Raw genomic sequence first — 7,766 nt, 5'->3', positions numbered from 1 at the left:
TTATTGAGTTTTTTGAGATGGTGACCAAACAGGTGGATGAGGGTAAAACTGTGGATGTGGTGTATGTGGATTTCAGTAAGGCATTTGATAAGGTTCTCATGATAGACTATTGCAGAAAATACAGAAACATGGGCGTGAGGATGATTTAGTAGTATGGATCAGAAATTGGCTAGCTGAAAGAAGACAAAAGATGGTGGCTGATGGGAAATGTTCATCCTGGAATTCAATTACTGGTGATGTACCGCAAGGATCAGTTTTGGGTCCACTGATGTTAGTCATTTTTTATAAATGACCTGGATGAGTCTGTAGAGGACGGGTTAGTAGATTTGCGGATGAGATTAAAGTCGGTAGAGTTATTGATAGTGCAGAAGGATATTGCAGGTTACAGAGCGACATAGATAAGCTGCAGAGCTGTGTTGAAAGTTGGCCAATGGGGTTTATTGCGGAAAAGTGTGAGGTGATTTACTTTGGAAGGAGTAACAGGAATACAGAGTACTGGGCTATTGATAAGATTCTTGGCAGTGTGGACGAGCAGAGAGACCTCAGTGTCTATGTGCATAGATCTCTGAAAGTTGCCACCTAGCTTGGAACGGTTGTTTAGAAGTCATACAGTCTTGTTGCAGCTGTATAAAACTCTGGTGCACCCGTACTCGGAGTATTGTGTACAGTTCTAGTCACCACATTATAGTAGATGCAGTGGGGATTTACTAGGATGTTGCCTGGTATGAAGGAAGGACTTATGAGGAAAAGCTGAGGGTCTTGAGCTGTTTTCGTTATAGAGAAGGCTGAGAGGTGAGTGAACAGAGGCATACAAGATCATCAGACGATTTGTAGTTGGACAGTGATGGCCTTATTTCTCGGATGGTGATGGCTAGCATGAGGGTACATAGCTTTAAACTGAGGGGTGATTGATGTAGGACAGATCTCAGATGTAGGTTCTTTAGTCAAGCAGTAGTAAGGTGGTGGAACACACTGCCTGCACCAGTAGTAGAGTCGCCAAATTTAAGGGCATTTAAATGGTCATTGGATAAATATGTGGGTGATAATGGAATAGTATAGGGCTTCAGATCAGTTTCACAGGTCGGCGCATCATTGAGGGCCGAAATGCCTGTACTGTGCTGCTTGGTTCTAGGTTCTATATTGTAATACTTGGCCAGGACTCTGTCTCGGCCTGTTGCTTTCCTTGGGTTCACTCTCAAAAAGGCCGATTTGATGTTAGCAGAGGGAAGAAGTGTGTCCAGGGCTGTAGGGGAGATGTCATCATGTTGTAGGTTGCCAGTGCCTGGGTCCATCTGATTAAATTTCTTTGAGGCTTTGAAGCGATTGATAAACCTGAGTGACTGGCTTAATTATTTCAGAGGGCAATTAAAGGCCAAACCAGGCGAAGCTCTTGCACTTGCCTGGATGGGGGCAGTTCCAACAACACTCAAGAAACTTGACACCATCCAGGACATAGCAACCCACTTGATTGGCACCACATCTACAAACATTCAATCCCTCCACTATTGGTGCTCAGTAGCAGAAGTGTGTACTATCTACAAGATGCATAGCAGAAATTCACCAAAAATCCTTACACAGCACCGTTCAAATCCACCACCACTTCCACCTGGATGGAGAATGGCAGCAGGTACTTGGGAACACCACCACTTGCAACTTCCCCTCCAAGCCATTCACCACCTGTACTTGGAAATATACTGCCATTTCTTCACAGGCATTGGGTCAGAATCCTGGAATTCCCTCCATACCGGCATTGTGGGTCAACCCACAGCAAGTGGACTGCAGCGATTCAAAAAGACAGCTCAGCACCACCTTCTCAAGAGCACATAGTGATGGGCAATCAATACTGACCAGTGAGCAATGCCCAAGTCCCACAAATGAACTTTAAAAAAATTGGTAGAATTCATTCCCTGAAAGGGATCTGTGAACCAAGTGTTTTTTTTTCCTAACAGTTGTCAATGCTTTGGTAGTTTCGTTAAATTCTTAATTTCGGCATTTTATTGAATTGAAATTTAACCATCTGCTGTGGCAGGGTTTGAATTCAGGCTCTGGGTCAATACATGGATCCTTCGATTAATAGTCTCGAGATAATGCTGCTGGGCCATCGGCTCCCCAGTGGTGTTTCTGTTATCTTGACTGAGTTGTCAACCGCTTCTAAGGAGAACGGCGCTGTAAATATTTCAAGTCACTGAGACTGTGCAGAGATGTAATGGTTTTTCAGCCCGGAAAAGAAACTGAGGAGAGGAAGGTATTGTCAACACTGAGTGGATGTGCCATGTGTACACGAATTTGACTTGCCCTGTCATTGGAAATTCAGGGGAGCTCTGTGGATGTCTACTCAGGGTTGTGTTGTCAGCTGCTGCATTCATTCAAGGAGACCTGAGAGTCTAGTGACCCCACTCTGGACAGATTTGGTGACTGCATTTACAGTGTATCGGTATCGGCAACATCAGTAACGAGTGGACCAGACACTGCACAGAAGGGAAGTGCTGTAAACAGGGAGGAGCAGGGCACTGCACTGTCCTCTCTCGGATTCCTGGAGTATTTCCCAATGTTGTAGCTACTCCAGATGCGTGGAGGAAGCTAGTTTGATTCAACAATGAGGTCACAGTGCTATTTCACGTCCTTCAGCATAACCTCTAGTCTCACACTAAGGAGAGGAATGTGCTGATACTGATCATGAAGTGAAGTGGATTGGTTCTGGAACTTTCCGGGCAGGAGTGTGTGATATTATCAACCACATGCCAGAGTGCCGTTTTCTGGTGTATTGACAAGGTGATCTCGCCATCTCTGCCTGATGAGGCGAATACATTAGTCCTGTCTCCACAGAGGATACAACAGAAAATTGTCCAGAATATTAGGAAACTGGGTGAGCATTGAAAATGAGGAACTGCAGGAAATTAGAATTAATAAGGAGAAAGTACTCATTGTTCTGAAGGGTGGTAAGTTTCTGCACCAGATGATGAACTTAAAAGACTATGGAAAAAGGGCAGGAGTACTGAGCGTGATGGATAGTTCTTTCAGGAGCCGGTACAGACAAGATGGTTCAATGGTCTCCTTCTATGCTGTAAATGCCATGATTCTATGATCCACATCCCTAAGTATTGACTGAGGTCAAAGTTCCTCAAAGCTCTTTAGATTCTGGAAAGGATCCTGCGGACTGGAAAGTAACTATTGCGACCATAAATATTTAAAACAGGATCAAGAGGGAAAAAATTGGAGACCTAAAAATTGGATAACCTGATGCCAGTTGTGAGGAGAATATTTCCATTTTTTGTAATGAATATGACAACTCAACACTTGTTGAATAATGATATCGCGGGGATGTGGATAGAGCAGCGACAGGAATGGTTGTTGCAGGTTCCAGAGTTTAGATGTTTCAGTAAGAACAGGGAAGAAAGTAAAAGAGGTGGGTGTGTGAAATTGTTAGCCAAGGTCGGTATTGCGGTGACAGAAAGGACGTTTGATGAGGAGTCATCCACTGAGGTAGTATGGGCCGAGGTTAGAAACTGGAAGGGAGAGATCACCATGTTGGGAGTTTTTTATAGGCCTGCAAAAAGTTCGAGAGATGTAGAGGAGAGGATTGCAAAGATGATCTGGATTGGAGCGAAAGTAACAGGGTAGTAGTTATGGGGACTTTAACTTTCCAAATATTGATGGAAATACTCACATGACAAACACAAAACAGTCCTTTTTTGTATCTGGCATAACTTACCACATAGTTTACCTGACTCAACTTTTTCTCAATTTGATAGGGACCACTAAACTTGACTTGGAAGGGATCTCTTACCATTGATAAAGTACTAATGTGTTATCCTCACAGTAAAACATCGAATTTTAGAGTTGTTAATCTGCCTCTGCTTTATTCTATGCTCTACCCTCTTCAGGTATTGTTTAGCTAATTCACCTGGCAAATTTAATCTCTCCCTCACCTCAGATACATTATCCAAGTGTGAAATCTCCAACATCGGAACTATAATTTTTTCTTTAATTAGTTAATTATTAACTCAATGGGAGTAAACTGAGTAAACTGAGTAGATTCATTTGGGGCATCCCTAATGGCAGCCAATATGAATGGAATACCTTGACCCCAATCATTCGGGTTACTTTGACTGGACATTTCCAAGGCTCGCTGGGACTCAGGATGATACGCACTTGAATTAAAGTGCTGCATGCTTAAACTAACCATTACATCCTTAAACAGTAAAAGTAGATCCTTCCACTGACTGAACATCTTGGGTATCCCATTCCGTGTAAAGAAATCTGCCAACACCTCCACCACCTTTTTTGCCTTAACACTTCATAAATACAATTGCCTCTGGAAATCTAGTAGACACATCCATTATAGTTAGCAAGTATTGGTTCCCACCTTCAGTATTCGGGAGGAGACCTGCTCAATCAACGATTACCACGGGAAAGGTTCTTCTCATTACCAACCATTTGGAATATATGACATTTACGGCAAAATGCAACAACGTCCTTATGCAGTCCACGCCAATAAAAGTGATTTTTCACCTTAGCCTGACTCTTCCTCAAATCTTGATGACCTCCTGCTGGTAATTCATGTGCTACCCGTAATAGTTTCTGTCTGTGTGCTGCTGACAACAATCTGGTGCACTTCTGCCCAGTTCTCCTTTGCACCATCCTGCCGTAGTCTCCATTTTCGCCTTCGGTTTCTATACTTAAAGTAGTAGCAATCGGGAAGACATTGTGATTCCTTTTCTAAGCATGCATCATAATATCTATCTTTTATTGTCTCATCTTTCTGGCTGACCCTCTACCGGGTAAAGCAAGCTACCAACTCCTCCACTACCCTTTTTGCCTTAACATTCGGTAATAGAATTGCCTCTGAAATCTGGTAGACACATCCATTATAGTTAGCAAGTATTGGTTCCCACTTTTAATATTAGGGAGGGGACAGAGTATTTTTTCCTGTACCTTTACAACAAAAAGGGTGTCAGCTAATTAAACGTAAACTACTTTGTCTTTCTATTTAGTTTTTCTTTCTTGCTGTGACTTATGACAGTCGGATCTTGGTGGGAGGGGGCATGGTGGCACAGTGGTTAGCACTGCTGCCTCTCAGCGCCAGAGACCCGTGTTCAATTCCCACCTCAGGCGACTGTCTGTGTGGAGTTTGCACATTTTCCCCGTGTCTGCGTGGGTTTCCTCCGGGTGCTCCGGTTTCCTCCCACAGTCCAAAAATGTGCAGGTTAGGTGAATTGGCGATGCTAAATTGCCCCGTAGTGTTAGGGGCAGGGGTAAATGTGGGGGAATGGGTCTTTGCGGGTTGCGCTTCGGCGGGTTGGTGTGGAAGTGTTGGGCCGAAGGGCCTGTTTCTACACTGTAAGTAATCTAATCTAAGACTCATCACTCCAACCTTGGATCCTACCAGGTCATTCCGAATAACAAACTATATGCCTGGAAATTACTTTCTGTCAATCACTCCCACTGTTAATTCCTTGGTCTTGATTTGGCTCTCCACCCTGATCTTACGCAGGGAGACGGTGCATTTCTGTTCATCTATTCCACAAATTATGAACTTTTATGTAACATGTCAGAAAGAGTGCAAATACTTTCATCTCTTCCTATTAGAGACTGACCAGATTCCTAGTGGGTGGCACGGGTCGGTGTGGACTTGTAGAGCCAAAGGGCCTGTTTCCACACTGTAAGTAATTAATCTAGCTCTTAAAATTCTAACTCTTTCCCTTTTCCCCATGTTCTTTTCAAGTAAACTTTGCCCACAGAGGTGATGTCTTTATAAAGATCAGGCACTAACTCCATATCCAGCCCCTGCCTAGACCATGCACTCTCCTGCAGCTCCTCGACTTTTCCTGGGTTTCCTTTACAACTTTCACTAATCCCACTTGCTTAGCTTCTTTTACCACATCTTTCCCATAATGCCTTTCTTCAATGGCCAGCACTGTGACTTTCTATCTCCCACCTTAATACAGTGGAAACACCTGAGGCTGTCCGCCCCCTTGGGCTTTTTGACACCAGTGATACATGAATCCCAGCATGGTTTACTCTTTGTTTTGTAGTGTAGGATCTCTCCTTCTCCCAATTTCTGTCCCTCAAGGGATGGAATTCCTGTCAGAATCTAAACTTCACATTTTGCACAAAAGCATGTTATATTTCCTCTCTCTCTCTTCCTTCCCTCTCTCTTTCTCTGTTGGTATGAAGGTATAGAGATGCACTGCACCTTCAAGAGAGTGAAGAATTCTCACATGTCATATCGCAACGGAGTGCTGGAGAATTTACAATGTAACATTTGGTCCAGCATCTAGCAGTGGCTGAGTCAAAAATAAATTTGAATTCAGCCAATCAATTTAAATTATATTCCAAAATGCCAACCTCCAATCAAGTTTGAATTCAGTACATTGAGAATATTATCCAATCAAGTTTGAATTCAGTACATTGAGAATATTAAAAACAATGAAACAATCCGATGCTTTGGTGTATAAGACCAGGAAAAATTGAACAGTTGGGGAGGAGAACTGCCAAGCCTCCAACACATGCAGACTGCCCGGGGAATAGCTCTCTTAAAGGTACCTTTATCGATCAGTAACCTGTGAATCAGAAATCCTAAGAAGAAGAAAACAAGCCACAGGCTGGCTGGTTTTGAAATTTGAAATTTCTTTTGGTAAATCTTAATCGAGGGTTTTATCAGACCAATATTATAGAGAGGAAAATAAAAGTTAGGTTAGAGAAATTAGTTTTATATAGTTTTTTTAGTTAATTGTTCTCTGTTAGACTATAAAAAATAAACTTGTTAATTTTACTTTAAATAGTGACTTCTGGGAATTGTTCCTTGTCTCCCGAATTTTCACAAATTACAGCACAGGATGGATCTTTTCTTTGGTTAAATTGGGGGGTGAGGGGATTGTAACAGTTTGGGATCTTTCGTCTGAGATCGTATGATTTTTCATACAAAAATCCCAACAGCTTTAAACACTTGTACGTTAGTGTCCTAGACCTATAAATAAAACATAGGTGAGACAATTTGTTTAATTTCAGTGATTTGTGGTTGATTACATTAACAGTGAGAGTAATTACTCTTAAAATTGCTAAAGAGATTCTCGGATTTGAAGTTGATTCTCAAATTTGCCAAGAAAGTTTAGAAGGAAAGAAAATGGCCATACTTTTAGAATTGGCAAAGAAATTAGAATTTAGATTAACCAGGGATAAAATTAAAGCTGAAATTGTAAAGTTGTGACTCACACACTTCGGTGAGTAATCTAAGTGCAGTCGTGGTAGAAAAACTTAATATACAATTGAGGAAAATGGAGTGAGAAGATAAAGTGAGAGGGAGGAAAGAGAGATGGAGAAGGAAATACAAAGTGAGAGAAGAAAGAGAAAGAGGCAAGAGAGGGAGAGAGAGGAAAGAGAGAAAAGAGAGAGACAGTGAGAGAGAGAGAGAGAGGACAAACAGAGATTCAGAAGGTTCTTATCTGAGCAAAGAAAGAGAGAATTTGAACTTGAGAACTTGCGACTCCTGTGGAGGCGGAGGAATTGGGAATAAGTGATAGCATTTTTACAGGAGGTAAGGTGGGAATTGGTGGATTTGTAGTCAATATGCATGTTTAGGTCATCGCCAGAAATGGAGGTGGAGAGGCCCAGGAAGGGGAAGGAGATGTCCGAGGTGGTCCAGGTGAACTTGAAGTCAGGGTGGAAGTCGTTTGTGAAGTTGATGAACTGTTCAACCCCCTTATGGGAGCATGAGGTAACACCAATACAGTCATCAATGTAGCAGAGGAAAAAGTGGAGAATGG

The sequence above is a fragment of the Chiloscyllium plagiosum genome, unplaced genomic scaffold (assembly GCF_004010195.1).
Source record: "Chiloscyllium plagiosum isolate BGI_BamShark_2017 unplaced genomic scaffold, ASM401019v2 scaf_2746, whole genome shotgun sequence".
Taxonomy (NCBI): domain Eukaryota; kingdom Metazoa; phylum Chordata; class Chondrichthyes; order Orectolobiformes; family Hemiscylliidae; genus Chiloscyllium; species Chiloscyllium plagiosum.
The sequence above is the reverse complement of the archived record's forward strand: the minus strand, read 5'-3'. Positions refer to the sequence as shown.